Source organism: Ahaetulla prasina, chromosome 2, assembly GCF_028640845.1.
Source record: "Ahaetulla prasina isolate Xishuangbanna chromosome 2, ASM2864084v1, whole genome shotgun sequence".
In the NCBI taxonomy this organism is placed as follows: Eukaryota; Metazoa; Chordata; class Lepidosauria; order Squamata; family Colubridae; genus Ahaetulla; species Ahaetulla prasina.
This window is the reverse complement of record NC_080540.1, coordinates 83,641,577-83,660,718: the sequence shown is the minus strand read 5'-3', so window position 1 is coordinate 83,660,718 and position 19,142 is coordinate 83,641,577. Positions and strand designations below refer to the sequence as shown.

The 19,142-nt window shown below is 40.8% G+C and overlaps 1 protein-coding gene and 1 long non-coding RNA gene across 6 annotated transcripts in view; one reads left to right on the top strand and one right to left on the bottom strand.

Annotated features, from left to right (window-relative positions):
- The window catches only part of EBF1 (EBF transcription factor 1), a 412,485-nt gene that overhangs the window by 286,552 nt on the left and 106,791 nt on the right, over positions 1-19,142 (bottom strand). The gene's annotated exons all lie outside the window — the stretch shown is intronic.
- The window catches only part of LOC131190954 (uncharacterized), a 31,255-nt gene continuing 27,132 nt past the window's right edge, over positions 15,020-19,142 (top strand). The window contains exon 1 of the long non-coding RNA XR_009153378.1: positions 15,020-15,229. This is a non-coding gene — a long non-coding RNA (uncharacterized LOC131190954). The remainder of the gene's footprint in view (positions 15,230-19,142) is intronic.

The following is a 19,142-nucleotide window of genomic DNA, read 5'->3' as shown; positions in this document are numbered from 1 at the left end:
GATCTTCAGTGGGGAGAAAGACTTTCTATGTCAGGGAAAGCTATTTAAAATTAAGGACAATTATACATTCAGGTTAGGAAGATGGTACATTTCACTTACAACATTAAAGACAAGAATACAAACACACACACAAAACAATTTGCAAAACAATATAGATAGCACACTTTCTTATTTCTACATACCTAAATTCTGGATTTATAAGAGCTATGAATTTTTATTAACACCAAATAAATTGGCATAATGTAAAATCAACTTTCAAATAATTTCTTAGTAGTTGCTATTTAAAACAGTTGGCTTGATTGTTACCATTGGCACCTATATCTTTCTGCTTGATATAATCTTTATAAAGAAGTCATTCATATGATATTAAGACAGGGTAATCATTCATCCTATCTCTATTTTTGCATCGCGCCAAATTATTCAATTAGAGCATTCAATAAAAAAAATCAGCACACATAACATACAAACAGAGGAAACAACTATAAAGGGAGCAAGCGAGGTTTACATTTCCCCAACTTTTTGGCAGCAACAGGTTAATGACAATAATATTTTCCAGGACGACGATGTCTCCTGAACCAACGGCTAAATTATTTTGAATACCTCTCTAAAGTACAGGAAATTGAGAACTGTAGGAAACCTGGCAGAATGCCACCAATTGAAGATTCAATCTGACTGTAATAGAAGGTGATTATTGAGGACTAGCAGGCAGATGATGGATGGTTTCCTGTTAAAATGACAGCTCTGCTGCATATCAGCAATGCTCCAACAGCACAAATGCACAGGTCAGCCTCTGCAGCTTCTTCATTCCTAGCATTGTGGGAAATGGATTTCAAAAACTGTGACAGAGGATTCCAGGCTGACAAGGGGGATGTTTTTAGAAGAGGTTTTTAGTGGTAGAAAATTTAATGAAAGCCATGCTTGCTAAATATTTGCAGCCAGTTGCCACAAAAGTGGCAGGAAAGAAAAATGACCCTGCAGTCTTAACCAAGTTAGAAGAGTAGGTGGAAGCTTTGGCCACAAAGCTCCTTTAAACATGCAGGTGAAAAACTGGGATGCAGAGAACATGCCCGGATGGGATGGGGAGTTTCAGAAGCCTGAACTGTTGTCTCCTATTCTTACAGGAGTCTCAAAATGAAGTTTGTTGTTGTGACTGCAGCAGTATCAAAACATCATTCTTTTTTCTACCTTTCCTTCTGCTTTTATATCAGAAGCATCCTTCATAGGAGCTCCGTTGCTACAGATAAACCGTTGTTGTTAGTTGCGAAATCATGTCCGACCCATCGCGACCCCATGGACAACGTTCCTCTGGGCCTTCCTGTCCTCTACCATCCTCTGGAGTCCATTTAAACTCATGCCTACTGCTTCAGTGACTCCATCCAGCCATCTCGTTCTCTGTTGTCCCCTTCTTCTTTTGCCCTCAATCTTTCCCAGCATTAGGCTCTTCTCCAGTGAGTTCTTCTTTATCATTAGGTGGCCAAAGTATTTCAGTTTCATCTTCAGGATCTGACCTTCTAAAGAGCAGTCAGGGTTGATCTCCTCTAGAACTGACTTGTTTGTTCGCCTTGCAGCCCAAGGGACTCGCAGGAGTTTTCTCCAGCACCAGAGTTCAAAGGCCTCAATTCTTTGGCGCTTTCTTATGGTCCAACCTTCACAGCCATACATTGCAACTGGGAAAACCATAGTTTTGACTATACGCACTTTTGTTGACAGGTGATGTCTCTGCTTTTTAGTACGCTGTCTAGATTTGCCATAGCTTTCCTCCCCAGGAGCAAGCGTCTTTTAATTTCTTGGCTGCAGTTCCCATCTACAGTGATCTTGGAGCCCAGGAAAATAAAATCTGTCACTACCTCCATCCCTTTCATGGATTACTGCCTTGTCGTGGCGAAGGGGCTTGCGTAGCTCAATGAAGCTATGAGCTATGCCGTGCAGGGACACCCAAGACGGACAGGTCATAGCAGAGAGTTCTGACAAAACATAATCCACTGGAGAAGGAAATGGCAACCCACTCCAGTATCTTTGCCATGAAAACCCCATGGACAGATAAACCATTAGGAGTTATCTAATAACTGTTTCTTTACCACCATTAGTAGCAATGAGTTTTCAACAGCTGAAGACAATCTTTCCACTTCTCAGACAGCTCTTGAACATCTGATACTTTAGCATTGGCCTCCTCCCCCTAGAGCAGGGGTCTCCAACCTTGGTCCCTTTAAGACTTGTGGACTTCAACTCCCAGAGTCCCTCAGCCAGCAAAGCTGGCTGAGGAACTCTGGGAGTTGAAGTCCAAAAGTCTTAAAGGGACCAAGGTTGGAGACCCCTGTCCTAGAGGGTTTGGAAGTGCTCATGATGTGATGGCTATTGCGGATATCTCTTCTGTATTTTGGCATTCATGAAAAGGCATAAGAAAGCAGAAAACTGAACCTAGATTTAACTCAGTTATGAAGTGGCCAAGGGCAATGCATATGAATCTTTATATCATCATCTTCCCAGCAGGTGATGGTCTCCTTGATTCTTATTAAATCCCCAAGTAAACCACTTTTTCAAGCCAGGAACTCCTGACTGTCAAGGAGGTACAGTGATGAAGAGAGTAATGGCACCCAAAAAAAGAGAGAGAGAAAGAAAGAGACACTTTGCTCCCAGCAACAATAAATCCATCATAAACACAAAAGAAAAAAATGTCTTCTTATGATACTTGGATCAGTCATGGTATTATCAGAGCCTGATTTATTGCTAACATTCCCCCAGAAAAGAAAATGCCACTTAATACCAGTGGTGGGTTTCAAAATCTTTTACTACTGGTTCTCTGGGTGTGGCTTGGTGGGCGTGGCATGGCTTGGTGGGCGTGGCAGGGGAAGGATACTGTAAAATTTCCATTCCCACCCCACTCCAGGAGAAGGTTATTACAAAATCTCCATTTCCTCCCGATCAGCTGGGACTCGGGAGGCAGAGAATAGACAGGGGCAGGGGCAGTCAGAGGTGGTATTTACTGGTTCTCCCAACTACTCAAAATTTCTGGTACCGGTTCTCCAGAACTGGTCAGAACCTGCTGAAACCCATCTCTGCTTAATATGGTACTATGATAGTAATTTCTTCTCTCCTGTTCAACTGAATATTGCACAAATACTTTGGATAGATGATCTGTACATAATATAATAAATATTTCTATATTTTCAGTAGGAATTAGCAGAAAGATCAGCATCTAGCGGTACATTTACATTTATGATTTACAGAAAAAATTTCTGATTCCTAACTATTTAACAAAACCATCTTAAACTAATCAACTAAATTTAAGAATATTAGAAGTAATTGACAGTAATCCCTGTAAGCTCATCATTTCCCATACTCAGAAGAAATTCCTGGTTCAAAATTTCATTTTTGCACCAAATTCTGCTCAATAGAATTTGGGATTAAAATCTCTATTTAGGAAAAAAAAATGTACTGAATCTGAAACAATGATAAGTTCTTCTCCTTTTATAATAATTACCATAATACGTTATGAATTTCTCAAATTGCAGGAGTCAAAGGGGGAAAAGTGCCATTCAATTCAATCCAGACCTGGTCTTCTGTATCATGCTGGCTTGTCTAGCAAGCTTCTGGCTTCCCACTGCTTTAACTAATAAAGTGATAGAGTTGCATGCTCTGTGTTAAGTTCGGGAAGTAACGAGGCTGGAGACCAGGGTAGTGACAACAGCTCTTTAATATAGGGTGAACCCAGCAACAGGCTGGGGGAAAAACCTCTCCTTTTATACAGTTCTGCTGGAGGCTTCGTCCAATCAGCAACGTGCTGATTTCCCGCTCAAATATTTAAAGGCACAACTGTTAATACATAACACTCCTCCCCTCCCAGAAAACACTTGGTCTTATTTACATATTTATTTACATGTTATTTTTCGACGTAGTCACGCAAATAACCTGGGCGTCTCCTAGTTCTTTCTGACCTGCGCGGTTCAGTTCTGGGTGGTGTTTTGAGCTGGTCGGAGGGGCTGTTTTCTCCTCCCAGCTCTTTCTCTAGGCCATCGGGCTCTGGATTATTGGCCGACTCTTTTTCTTGGCCATCCGGCCTTGGATTAATTTTGGAATTTTCCTTGCTGTTTCCCTCGGGGACCTGATGGCGTCGCTGGAACTCTGGAACCTCAGCTAAGTCTTGCGCCTCCCCCGGGTCATTGTCAGCTGTGGATTCAAAGTGGTATTGGTCATTACCTGTCTCTGTTGGTTTGGTTTGGTCAGTTATTCGTTTCCTTAACTGATCTATGTGGCGCCGCCACACTCGGTTGTCTGGTAGCTCTACCACGTCGATTTTGGCCCTGTTACTTTTGTTACTTGTCCGGCGACCCAACTCGGGCCGTCCCCATAGTTTCGGGCCCACACCGGTCGCCTATGCTCATTTCCTTGTTTTTCGTAGCTCCCCCTTGTAACCCTCGGGTGTGTAATGGGGGTTCAAACGGTCAAGTGGGCACCGGAGTTTTCGTCCCATTAGCAATTCGGCTGGGCTTTTTCCCGTGGCTGTGCTTGGGGTTCTGTGCTGGACGGCTAGGAAAAAGTCTATTTTCGTTTGCCAGTCACCTGGCTTGAGCCTGGACAATGCCTCCTTAGCGCTCCGGACGGAACGCTCTGCAAGGCCATTCGACGCAGGGTGGAAAGGTGCAGAGAGGGCATGTCGGATGCCTTCCTCTGCCAGGTACTCTTCAAACTGGGCTGCCGTGAATTGGGGCCCATTGTCGGACACCAGAGTGTCCGGCAACCCGTGAGTTGCGAATAGGTGGCGCAGGGTTGCGATTACTGCTTCGGCTGTGGTGGACTTCATAAGTATGATCTCTAACCATTTGGAAAATGCGTCCACCACCACTAGGAACGTTTGGCCGTGAAAGGGGCCAGCAAAGTCAATGTGGATTCTTGACCAAGGCCCTTGGGGCTTTTCCCATTCTCTGACTGGGGCTGTTGGGGGTAGCGGTCTGGACTCTTGGCAAGCTTGGCATTTCCCTACCCTCTCAGCAATCTCTGCGTCCATGAGTGGCCACCATACATAGCTTCTAGCTAACCCCTTCATCCTTACGATGCCTGGGTGACCCTCGTGGAGGAGGTCCAATACCTTGCCCTTAACTTAACAGGAATTATTACACGATCACCCCATAACAGGCACCCCTTGAGCCGAGAGCTCATCACGTTTCTTAACAAATTCTTTGAACCGTTCGCCCGGCGCAGCGGCCACCCTCTCTGTACCCAACCGAGTACAGTCCTTAACACAATGTCGGTATGATGCCGAGCCACTTCCTTTGATGTGACTGGGCCAGAGTCCAACGAGTCAATAAGGAGGATGGGTGTCCCGGAGTGGGGTCTTGATCGCCCCTGGCAGTGGGCATCGGCTCAATGCGTCTGCATGCCCCACTTCTTTCCCCGGTCGATGCTGCAGCTTGTATGAGTAAGCGGCTAAAAATATAGTCCATCGAGTCAAGCGTGGCGAAAGTGCCACAGGCGTTGGCCGGTCGCCAGCCAGTAATCCCAGTAACGGTCTGTGGTCAGTCACGATTTCAAAATTCCGCCCAAAGACATACTCATGGAATTTTTTGACCCCTGATACAATGGCTAATGCTTCTTTGTCTAATTGGCTGTAGTTCCTCTCTGGGGAGGACATCGTTCTAGAGTAGAACGCTATAGGGGCTTCTGTGCCGTTTGAAGTCTATGGCTGAGTACAGCCCCACCCCATAAGGGGACGATCGCACACCAGCACTAGGGGTAGTGAGTCGTGATATTGGATGAGCAGGCTATCACTTGAGAGCAGGTTCTTTACTGCTACAAAAGCCCTATTTTCTGACTGTCCCCAAGACCAAACAGTATTTTTCCCTAAGAGCCTATGCAGCGGTTCCATAGCAGTTGCTTTGTTCTTTAAAAGACCGCGTAAAATTAACCAATCCAGGAATGCCTGCAGCTCTGCTTTGTTTTTGGGCGCTGGAGCCTTCCTAATTGCCTTAACTTTGCTCTCAGTAGGGTGAATTCCTTTCTTGTCTATCCGGTAGCCCAAGAAATCGACCGATTCGACCCCTATCTGACATTTATTTGTCTTGACTTTTAATCCGGCTGTCCGGAAAATGCTCAAGACCTTTCTTAACCGCTCCCCCAATTCCTCCATGTTTTCCCCTGAAATTAGGACATCATCAGTAGGAACTACCCTGGGAGCCCTTGCAGTAGTCGTTCCATCAGGTTTTGGAACAGCCCTGGTGCCACACTAACCCCAAATTGCAATCGGGTGCACTTGAATGCCCCCTGTGCGTCACAATCGTTTGGGCTTGGCTGTGCGGGCGTCTACTGGCAGTTGTTGGTAGGCTTGGGCCAAGTCTAACTTTGCAAAGACTTGCCCTTGCCCCAAGGAGTGCAATAAATGTTGCACCACGGAACCGGTAGCGCTTTTCTGTAAGGCTTTGTTAAGCGTCGCCTTGTAGTCAGCGCAAATTCTAATTGACCCGTCCGATTTGATGGGGTGACGATTGGCGTCTCCCACTTTGCGTGATCGACTGGCACCAAAACCCCTGATTTATGAGCTTGTCCAGCTCCTTATCAATTTTGGTTTTAGGGCAAAGGACTCTCCTCGCCTTAAGCCTAATGGGGGCTACCTGGGGTCTAAGTTGAAGGAAATAGGGGTCCCCTTGTACTTGCCCAGGCAGTCCTTGAAGACATCTTGAACTCGTTAAAGAGAATGTCTTTCAAATTGCAGTCACTTCTGTAGATGCCAGTCACTCCCATGCCCAGGGCACGAAACCAGTCTAGTCCCAACAGACTGGGCAGAGTTCCTTCGACGATCGTGATGGGCAGGGTCTTTTGTGAGGGCCGTACTCGACTCGGACGGAGGTGGTCCCTCGAACAGGGATGCGATTCCCTGGTAGTCGTGCACTCGTAGCCGCTGTGCTTGCAGATGGCGCCGCGACGGACGGCAGCGACTTCGCCAGGGTGTCCCAGGACATGATGGTGATCGCTGATCCGTGTCCACTTCAAGCCTGCACCGTACTCCCTCGATCTTGGGCTTTGTGAAAATCTTCTTTCCACTTTGGTTGAGGCGCGCCTATAATGACAGTCGTTTGGTTAGACTTGGCGCCTTTCTTGTTTGAACCAATCGCGGGCCGCCTTTCCGGTTCCGCTTTGATTGGCCGATTTGAATTTTCGGCGGGAAGGTTGGGCGCTCTGCAAACCTGAGCTAAGTGTCCTTTCTTCCCACACCGCCGGCATGTTGCGTCTTTAAACCTGCAGCGTTGGCGCTGATGCTGCCCTCCGCAGCTTCCGCACTCGTCACGGTCCTCCGTGTCGCGTTTCTCGGTCCGGCAGACCCCTTCCTCATCCTCGCCTCACCTTCGGATTCGGACTGAATCTCCTCCTGGTGTACTGGCGTTGGCTTTGCGCTCGCCTTGGATTGAAGAGGCTTTGCAGAGTCTCTGCTGCTTTAGTAGACATTTCGTGTGCTCTGGCCTCGTCCAGAGCGGTGGCTAGTGTCAGGTTGCTCCTGGCTAGCAGTCGTCGCCGTAGGCGGATGTCCTTGACCCCTCGGATGAGTTGCTCGAGTAGCACTTCGTCTAAGTCTCGGTATCCGCAGTCCTTGGACGCTCTTCTTAAAGCGGCCATGTAGTCACCGATGGACTCGCCCTCCATCTGTCTCGTTCTCCAATTCAAACCGCTGCACGTATTTGGGCGTCGGTGCGAAATGGTTCTTCAGCAAAGTCTGCAGAGTCGGCCACGATACCGGTTGTATCGGCGTTGGGTCTGCCAGGGCTTCCGCAATCTCGATTACCTCCGGCCCGCAATGGCTTAGGGAGTAAGCCCGCTTGCGGTTATCAGGTGTAGTTCGTTGGCTTCTAGAAAGCTTTCGAAACGGGTCATATATGTTCCCCATTTCTCCTTGCCGGGTTATGCGGTGCGGGTGGCGTGTTTGCCATTTCCGCGTTTCTGCCCTGAGTTTGCTGGGTTCGGAACTAGCGTGCTTCAGCTCGGTTCTGGTTCTCCTTTAGCCTCGATATCCCACCTTCGTCGCCAATGTTAAGTTCGGGAAGTAACGAGGCTGGAGACCAGGGTAGTGACAACAGCTCTTTAATATAGGGTGAACCCAGCAACAGGCTGGGGCTAAAACCTCTCCTTTTATACAGTTCTGCTGGAGGCTTCGTCCAATCAGCAACGTGCTGATTTCCCGCTCAAATATTTAAAGGCACAACTGTTAATACATAACACTCTGGATTCTGTCAGTGGCAGAAAGGAAGAAATAATCCTCAAGAACAAGAGAGTTATCTGGCAAGTCTGATTGAAGCATCCCTTGCTGATAACAATGGTTTTCTCTTCAGTTTAACAATGTTGCTTTCTCTAACTGCCCAGACCCCCATATACTTCTAGGCAGAGTATCTTAAACCACCACAGGATGTTTTGCAAAGTATTATTGTCAGTATTTCATCTGGTGACTTCCTACATGATTGAACCCAGCAGCCATGATTTCTTCCTGGGCTTTCTTTCAACCCATAGGAAGTTCCCAGAGTAATCATTATTGTCAGTATTTCATCTGGTGACTTCCTACATGATTGAACCCAGCAGCCATGATTTCTTCCTGGGCTTTCTTTCAACCCATAGGAAGTTCCCAGAGTAATCATTATTTGTCAGATTAATCTCCTTTCTACAAAAAATCCAAAAGTCCTGAAAAATGAAAGTTTCTCAAAAACACTGCAAGGGAAATTCATGTTAGTAAGGCTCTCAAACCTATGCTGCTGTCTTTTCATCACAACTTTCATTTTAAGTTACAAGAAGAAAATGAAAACGAACCAGAATTGGCCAAGTTTTATTTATGAGGCAAATTAACATTCATGGGGAACTCAAGTGAACAAGTAAGTACCACAGGGAAAATGTGAAGCACGATTTATCAAAAGGCTAGGTAAATCAAATATTAAGCATATATTTTTGCACATAACTATACTCAAAGAAAATGAGTTATATATCTATGCACTTAGCACACCATGAATGCAAGTTTAGCTGAGGATAACCAGAGAATTATTAACAAATCAATTTTTGCTTCTCATGTATTCTCCAGCGCAGCATTCCACTGCAGTAGACATACCTCAAACTGGAAGAGAATAGCACCAAAGCTGAGCACACAGATCCAACTACACAAAATGATGTGCAGGAAGAATGGTAGCAAATGTTTATTTTAGAGTACTGACTACCATTATCAGTATATGATGTCAATTTAAATTTTACAGGAACAGAAACCTTTTGACCTCCTCCTAAACTGGATACATTACTAGATTTAGACATGAAAGCTTAGAAGAGAATTAAATTAGGAAGAACAGTACACGAGTAGTGTATTTGCATCCATTGCACTTAAGACTGGAGATTAGTTGACCTTTGGAAAGGGGGATTAAAGCACTTTCACCATCAAGAGAAGAAAATCTGTGTTCTTATTGCAATCAAACTGGCAGGGTAACAACCTCTGAAAGATTAATTTAAAGAAGAAAGGGTCTCTGCTCATTTGCATGGTTTACATATCACTTACACATGAACTGTGCTACAACTTCAGTGGCATTATGAGTTTCACAGCATTTGAATAATTTCATAAACTGTTAAGCATTGGTATGTAAATGTGCAAACTGTGGCCATTTTGATGATCTAATTTTACAATAGATTAAGCTTCAAGGGACATCAGTGGATAGCAGGGATGCTTGCTACAAACAATGAACATGATTGTCAAGGCAGAATACACTCAAAGGAAGTTTCTTTCTTCCTATCTACTTGCCCTCCCCAAAGAAAAGGGTTAAATGCAATAATCACCAAATCAGAGCCAATAAACTGGCTACTTTGAGATAATCCAAAGCTAGAGACAAATAAAGCCTGTGTTTGAAGATCCGATAATGCTCTGCATAAACGAAGCTTATAATAGGCAAATGTCTCTATAAACATACAGAAAGCAGTATATAACCCTGTAAGAAGAGTCATTGCCTGAGATCCTTTGTGAACTAAATCCTCTCTGGAGATAAAAAATAGTACTAAAGTAATGCAATAATGGTAATACAGATTTATCAATATGTTTTTGGCGTTTTGGTTTTAATCTGTTCACCAAGTTCTCAATAACAATGATTTCCAAGCTCTGGTCTGCAAGAATACTGCAGATAGTACATAAATAATAGCTATATATGGCTAAAATCTTGGGAGATTTCCAAATATTGTATGATTTTAGTATTCTAATCTAAAATATCACAAGATTTCTTCTAAAATGTCAATATTTCATGAAATTTCAGTCAATGTTATATATAGATTCATTTCTTCATTCATTTTGGAGTACAGCAGATGCCATCAGGGAAACATCTATGTCATGATAGTTTATGATTCTGTGCTGCCATCTCTGCACAAAACTATTTGGTGGTCTTCAGAAATGTTTTTGGTCTCATAATAGTCTACATCATTTAAGAAGAAGCCTGGGAAATATTGTTGTCTGTAAGTCCTTCAAAATTTTCTTCCATTATGAACCAAATCTAGCTTAATCTGGGTGGATGGATGGATGGATGGGTAGGTAGGTAGGGATGGATAGATGATAGATAGATAGATAGACAAATAGACAGACAGACAGACAATTTGTAAATACTTTCAGAAACATGTTAATTACTGTAAGCTACTTTGAGGAGCTAGACCAAAGGGCAGGATATATGATGACAATGGCAATAAATATAATAACATAAAATAGCTAAGGGAAAAATATTTTAAAACCTGAACAGACATTTGTTTATTTGTGCAAATTGTTTTCATGGATTCATAGCCTAGTAAATAAATACAGAATAGGAGCAGATATAAAGAAAAGTAATGCATTCTAAAAAGTATACTAGAATAGTTTGATATAAGAAAAAGTTATGGTATAATTCCACATGTGTCTGTTCCATATATATAAAATCAAAGGTTGCTCTTCTATGCATATATACCTGTGAATAAGTCTACTCAGTTACCATGTCTTTGCTGAGTAGCTTTAAATGTTATTCTCACATCTACTATTACTCTTACAGCCTGATTGTCCCAATGATTCACGTTTCAAAGATTTACTGCCTGGGTGTCCAGTCTTTTCTGCCCTTTCAAAGGTTTTCCTGATTTTAAACCAGAAACAAAGCTGTTTTATACAAAGTGAGATTGTGTTCCATCTACTCTGGTCAGTTACTGTGCATCAGCCTTCCTCGGCATGCTGCCTTCCAGAGATGTTGCGGCATAATTCATAATTGCAGGATATTAAAAGTTACAATCCCAGAATATTTGGCATGTACTAATATAATAAAAAAAACCTGAATTACCTCACCAGCTACCTTTCCGCTATGTTTTCAAGTATTAATACAAATCTGAATTGTGGAACTCTTGGTCTGCCACAGAGTTTGAATCTCTTTCTCCCTAAATCTGCAATCTAAGCATACAAACAAAACACAGTTATGAAGGTTAACAAATTCTAGAGACGTTAATAAAGTGTGTACTCCTGGAAAGAAAGGTTCATATTTTCTTATGATTTGGATATAAGAACAGAATGAGATAGGGAAATGTTTTTTAGTGGAATTTCCCAAAACTGTATTATGGGAGAGGCAGCAATAGAAAAGCAAGTCTGATATTAGAAAGCCAGAATTATAACTTAGAATTAAAAAGCCACAAGGAAGCATTTTCTTAACACATAATAGGAATTCTGTTATTAGTTTTTTTAATTATTATTATTCTCTAATTATTAGCTACTTTTTTTTTCATCTTCACTAACTCTTCCTGTATTAAATCCTCTGCTTTATTCTTTAGGCATATGAAATTCTTAAAAAACTTAAAAGAAATAGATAAATAAAGCATGGTCAGGAGTTTTTTAAAAAATAAAAATATATTCTGAGAATAATTTCCCAGCACAGAAAGTATTTTTAGAAATCTGTGGCTTTGGTTGTGCAATTCTGAGGAGAAAGTATTGATATTTTAACTAGGCATTTTAAGCTGTCTTACAAAACACCATTTTATGCTTTCAACCAAGACACTAGTGAAAGTAACTTTTCAGGGATACAGGTTTGCTCTGTATAGCTAAAAATCGGTTCTTGCTATTTAGAAATAGCATGGAATGTACCGGTACCAGAATCACCCATTAAGAAAGGAAAGGTTGAAAGAGCATCTGTTAAGTGTGTTTTCGTTCTTGAACAGTCCATTGGCTACTGCTTTGGCACCTGAGGGAGCAGACAAGCCAAGAAGTATTTAGAGCATAAAAGAAAACATTTATATTTCAAGAAAAGAAGTAACACTTCAAGAAGAACAAAAAAAAATGAAATCTGTTCTTTAAAAAAAATTCTAAATAAGCTCCATAAAGATGACAATACAGTAAGCCAGTCCAACAAACACTTGCCATCACAACTATATAAGCCTCTCTTCACTAATAATTAATATTATTCATTTCTACACATATGTAAGTCAGCATTTTTCGTCTGTGTTAATATGGGAAGGGGACTATTCATATGCTACAAATGAGGGGGTTAAATGATTCCCATATGTAAAAAAATACCTCCTAACCATCAAAGAAGCCATTCCATGCCCCCCATATAGTCATGTTCTGCAAAATTATTTTGCAAAAAGAGTAATCCTAAAGCAGTAGCCCCCAAGCAGGGACCAGTTCCGTGAAGAGAGGCTTTTCCACGGACCGGAGGGATGCTGCATGCATCCTGCAGATGAAGGCTTTCATGAGTGGCCCGGTTTCTGCCATGCTGCAGACTGGTGCCAATCCACGGACCAGAGGTTGGGGACCCCTGCCCTAAAGAGGCAAAAAATATTTTAACTCCAGACGTGAAGAACTGAATTTTAGAGATCTGTGTTCTAGCAGTATTTGAGTCATTCATTTCTATTTTATTTATATTTGTTTGAAAATATAATGATTATATAACATAATTAATTCAATACAGTTATACCTTGACTACCAAAATGCCTATTTTCTATCTAGAGGCACTTACAAGACGAAACCCCATCTTGAATATAGCCACAATGTTAGGATTTTGCATGCAACTATCACAAATACAAAGCCTTTTAATGAGTTTCCATCAGTCCTTATTTAACCAACAATTTTGGATAGCAATATATTTTGTACTGTCTGGTACCAGGAACCTTCTTTCATTGCACTGCCTCAGACAGACCTGATGTACAATCTGGGAGTCCTCGTGCTCAAGAGCAAACTATGACCAGGGCAAGGAGACCTTCAGATTGTGTGCCAGCTGCACTCATTTCAGTACTGGGAAGTCCTGCTCAATATCACTCATGCCCTCTCATGTGAGCTCTCATCTGGATTATTGCAATGCTGACTATATGGGGCTGACCTTGAAGATCCTTCAGAAGCTTCAACTGGTGGAGAATGCTGCTGCATGGGTAGTAAATGGTACTAGTTATTTATGTCATATAACAATCCCCAACATGTGAGAAAAGCATGTTACTATGGTACCAGTCCACCATTCACATAGCATTTTCAAACATTAAAACAGCGTAAGTCTAGTTATAAAATTTACAACAACTCTGCTTAATAAGTCAGTATTATTAACTCTTGTAGGTAAAGGAAAAGGGGAAGGAAATGAGGCTGAGAAAGAGAGGTTACAGTTATTAGGACTTTAGTTAGTTCACAAAGAAAGTCAAATGTGAATTAGTCACTTCCCACTTTGTAATCATACTTTTAATCACCATGATTCTCTCACTCATATACATGGGATTTTTCTCCAAAGGAGAACAACTCAATAACACAAACCCAGTCTAAGCATAGAGGATTAGTACCATGGTGGGGGGGAAATGTAACTGGTTTCAGTTTTTGTTCTCTTTTGTTTTCAGAAATATCAAACTTCTGATTTAATGCAAGTAAATAATTAGTTGGGTTTCTCACATTATCATGTTTCAATTCATTTTTAATATTTTGTAAGCAATATTTTGTTAGAAAAGTAGAACAGAACTCTAAAAATAAAGAATAAAAAGCTACTTGTTTAAGGTTTCCTTATTCTGTTGGATCACTGAATTTATTCTACATTAAAGTACCTTTGTACTGGTACTTTTCAATAAAGTACTTATTTAAAGTAATATGCGTTATTTCAAATGTTGATTGCTGAGCCAAATGAATAAGAAAGGTTTTATCATATATCACTGCAGCAAAGGTAAAGCTCTCACAAGAGAATTTCATAAAAGTTCAGTGCCTGAATGTAAGCCTTTGACCTTTATTTTGGTCAAAAGCTGTTACAAATAAACTTCAGATAAAGATTTACGTATTGAAAGCATATATTTTAAAAAATAGATTATTTCATTTCAAATGCAATACTATCCTTAAAGAAGTTTGTTTTCTTTGTTGCCGCTGCTGCCTTTCACACAGAGAAAGAAAAAGGGGCTGGAGAGAGAAAAATGGAGTAACTATTTAGTGGCAAAACTTTAGGGAAATTAAAATAAATTAACTGTTTCTTGGATCATCAAGAACTTGGACTGCAGCAGTACATTTAAGACATTTTTATGATACCCAATTAAAAACAAAAAATGCAGGATTTGTATAAAATAACAATCTTTATGGGAAAAGGAAAAAAAACAAGAGGCCTTTGATATTGTGCATAGTAATGAAAATGATAACTCTATGTCATCTGCACCCCTGTCTGAAGAAAGATACTAAAATAATAGTAGGAAAAACATGATAAGCACTGATGTCTTCATTTACTTCACAGGAAGTATTTCAGAGGTTTCATTCTTTGCACTTTATTTAAAACAATGAAGACTTAAGGCATAAATAACTCTCACAAAGAGCAATATTGGGTCACCAGGCTTTAATTGGCTTTCTTTTGCAAATGTCCTCAGAAATATTTGAAATGTAGATACGGTTGGCTGCATCCAAGTGAACTTTCTCAGCACATAACTTTTGCCAGAGACCAAGACAAAATGCTGCTTTATGAAGGCAGCGCTTCAATATTAATGTGTGTTTTCTTAAGGAAGTGAAAGGCAAATCAACTTCCTGGTGCCCAGAGTATCTGACTCCTAAAATGGTCAGACACCGATTGTCACAGTTTCACCAGATGTGGGAGTAAAGCTCTTGAACGGATGCCCACATTGGGGGCCTACTGCTGTGACAGCCACAGTGCTTGCTGGGCTGCATCCTCTGATAGTATATTTTTGTTAGCTGGCTGCCCGGAAGCCCTCAACGGCTTGATTTGTTTTGTGATCCTGCAAGGACCTTCCTGGGCTTGATGACAACCGAGAATTCAAGCGCTTGTTTGCTTTGGTGAGCTTGAGCTTGAGACAAGGAAATTCTTTCTTGTTACACATAATTCTTTGCCAGAGTAGCCTAAAAAAGCCAGAAAGCCTATTTTAAGATAGTGTGATTATTCCTCCATATGGGAAAAATGCCTTTTGTTACTAAAAAGCCTCTGGTATTTCTATTATTATTATTATTATTATTATTATTATTATTATTATTATTATTATTATTATTATTATTATTATTATTATTATTATTATTATTATGCTTGTTTATTGGCATTTTATTACAAAAATACACCAGAGTATTTCCTTATATTCAGAGCAAATGTCACATATTCTTTGCAAAGAAGTACTCTAGCCTTGCAAAGAAAGAAGAAACAAACTACTCTTTGCTTTGTTTACGCAATGTGGGACTGAAGACATTTTGCACCAGATTGGACGGCCTCACTTTTCCATGGTTTCGCATGACATTTGGTAAAATCTGGCTAACCTTTAACAGTACAGAATCTATCTGGCTCCTCTTCTTCCTTGTTTTTTCATTCTGCCTCATCTTTTTTTCTTATACAAGAATAAAATGGCAACCTCTTAAATCATCTTTTTAAAAATCTAATGCAGAGTGTGTCCTCTTGTGCTTGCAGTAGTGAGTTTTAAGCAAGACTTACTCTGAGAATTTAATAGTGGTTTAAGGCCAGATCCTCAAGATGAAACTGAAATACTTGGCCACCTAATGAGAAGGAAGGACTCACTGGAGAAGAGCCTAATGCTGGGAATGAATGAGGGCAAAAGAAGAAAGGGATGATAGAGAACGAGGTGGCTGGATGGAGTCACTGAGGCATGAGTTTAAATTGACTCCAGAAGATGGTAGAGGATAGGAAGGCCTGGAGGAATGTTGTCCATGGGGTCGCAATGGGTCGGACACAACTTCACAACTAACAATAACAATGTTTAGAGATTTAGAATTCAGTCTAGGCTCAAATCTTTTTTCCCCACGGATTCCATAATTAGCCTTTAGAAAGTTAGTCTGATTTGGCCTTAAGCCTTCATCTATAAAAGGGGAAAGGGCTCTCTCATTTTAGATAATGTCTTTATAATGTCTGATATTGTGATACTTAAACATGTAATTTAAGTATCACAATATCAGCCTCTTCCCCACATTAAGGCACCTGAACAGTAGTATCTGTATAACCCTAAATGAATTCACCCATGGCTCTAGGATGGTCACAGCGCCATTAAAAGTTATAAATATATGATTTCATTTAAATTGACAAAATTACACAAAACTTCTAAGCCTCATGATAATTTGCGATTTTAGGAGATTTCAATGTAGGACTTAAGACATTTTATTTTTATTTTATTTCATGCTATTTCAAAGATGCCTGGGTCACTGTGTAAGATAATATGGTGGCATCCTGAGGCTGAGCCTGCACTTTTTTGCTGAATTGCCACTCCATGTTGCCAAAGACACTCTTTGTGGTAATGAATAAGTTTCTTACAAAACATGCTTATTTATTTTTTGTTCAACTGATCAAAAGATCGCAGTTGCTAATCCTGTTCGGTGATATACAACAAAGTTCCCCAAACACATCTGAATATCGAGCTTAGTATGTATTACTTCTATGATAATAATGAATTTAAAAAAGAAAAGTATGAAGATCACAGAAGAGAACATGAAGAAAATACAAAGGTTATAAAGATTCTGATATTCAGTGCTATAAAGCATTCAGTATTGGTTGTGGGAAATTGGAATAGAAATCCTGCTGAAAGATCAGGCTTGTGAAAGTGTGGCTCAGAGGCCATCTGCAGGCTGACAGCAACTTTTTAATTTTTGGATTAGGCCAAAAAATGTTGGCCTTGTTTTGCCTATTTTAGAGTTTTGGGAAGTTCTAAAGGGCAACATGAATGACAAGCCTTACATAGGCATAAGGGTATATTTCATCAAGGGTTAGCTTTGCTAGGAACATTAAGATACAAATTTGAAAGAACAAAGAAAGAAACCCCTGAACCTGTTTTTACAATGTGATCATTACAATATGTAGCATCAAAGCCTTGTGTCACCCATGGGCTGACAGTAATTGTGCATTCCTGCAACAGAAATACAATTCAGATGAAGGAGGGATCTGCATGCTCATTGTCAGTAAATGGGAAAAAAGGGGGATTACTATTATTAGTACTGTAGTAATAGTAGTGAGGGGGCACAATGGCTCAGTGGCTAAGACACTGAGCTTGTCGATCAGAAAGGTCGGCAGTTTGGCAGTTTGAATCCCTAGCGCTGCATAACAGAGTGAGCTCCTGTTACTTGCCCCAGTTTCTATCAACCTAGCATGTAAAAATGCCAATAGAAAAATAGGGACCACCTTGGTGGGAAGCTAACAGCGTTCTCTGTGCCTTCGGCATTTGGTCATGCTGGCCACATGACCATGGAATTGTCATCAGATAGCGCTGGCCCTTCAGCTTAGAAGCAGAGATGAGCACCACCCCCTAGAATCAGGAACAACTAGCATGTATGTGCAAGGGGAACCTTTACCTAATAGTAGTAGTAGTAGTAGTAGTAGTAGTAATAGTAGTAATAGTACTGTTAGATTGGGAGATGGAAGAGACAGGACTCTGTGCTAACAGTAACAACAGCTCTTTATTAGTAGATCAGTACAACCCAGCAGTCGGCTTGTCTGACAGCATGCCCTTTTATAGGGAGCTGTCAGATGGGTCAGCCAATGAGGTTTGAGTATTTCCCTGCCGGATTGGCGGACCTGACTGAAGCCTATGCTCACTCAATTTTAATATGTAACAAGTACACGAATTGCAATTGCAAATGAGTTGCAAATGTGTATGCAGTTTTCCACATATGTTACCACAATGCAAACACAGAAAATTCATAAAACTTATATTAAAGAATTAAAAACACTAGAACACCATTAACACAATCTAACAATAATTTAGATTAAACAGATACATGTTTTACCAAAATTTGCATTCAAATTTTAGATTTATTTGGAACCAGCATGTCAAGAAATCAGATCAATTTCTTAGCATCATATTTAACCACGAATCCAGAAATATTGTGTATAATGTTGAGGTTGTCCACCTACAAATATACATTCCAAATCCAAACTCTGCTAGGAATATATTTCTTTTTCTAGTACTGTCTTCCCTAAAGTGTGACTTGACAAGGGTCATTTTGCATTTATCAATTTCTGATCTTTTTGCATAAATAAATATTAACAGAAAAATGTGATATTTATATATAACAGTTTAAAGTCAAAAATAATATTACCAAATTCAGTCTGGTGATTGTTGCAAGCCTGAAAAATATGTACAGATACAGATGCAACTTAAATCATGCAGATGGTAAAATGACTTTCAAAGATCAAGGTGGATATTTGGAGCTTATACTCCAAGGGTATTTGCAGCCCCAGCTGGGATGCACATGATTTAAAAATCATGATTTAAAACAGTCAGTTTATCTAATCCCTGAGTCCAACATCTTGTTCTATGTCTGATTTCTGAATACCCAAAAACACAAGAGTTTCATGTCCCTACCTGTAAAAAAAATTAATGACTGAAAGGGCCACCCTAACTGTGTGTATTTGTTAATCTCTGTGCTCCCCAAATATCCAGCAGGACTAGGGGTGGTATTCACTTACTTTCACTACTGATTTGCAAATGGGAGCGTGCCATCTCCACGTATGCACAGAGCATCAAAAACGGGATGTGATGACGTCCAGGAGGGTGGGCAGAGCCTCCTGCAGTTGTCGCTACTGGCTCACCCGAACTGGATAGAATTGGCTGAACAGCACACTGAGCAGGACCTCCCATAGTTCAAGACAGAAATATTTTTCTTTAAATGTTAACAAAGTCAAACCTTAATCATTTATAATGGCAAAAATAAGCAGACAATCAGATAGACACACTTCCCAAATTCTGCCTACAGATCTGAG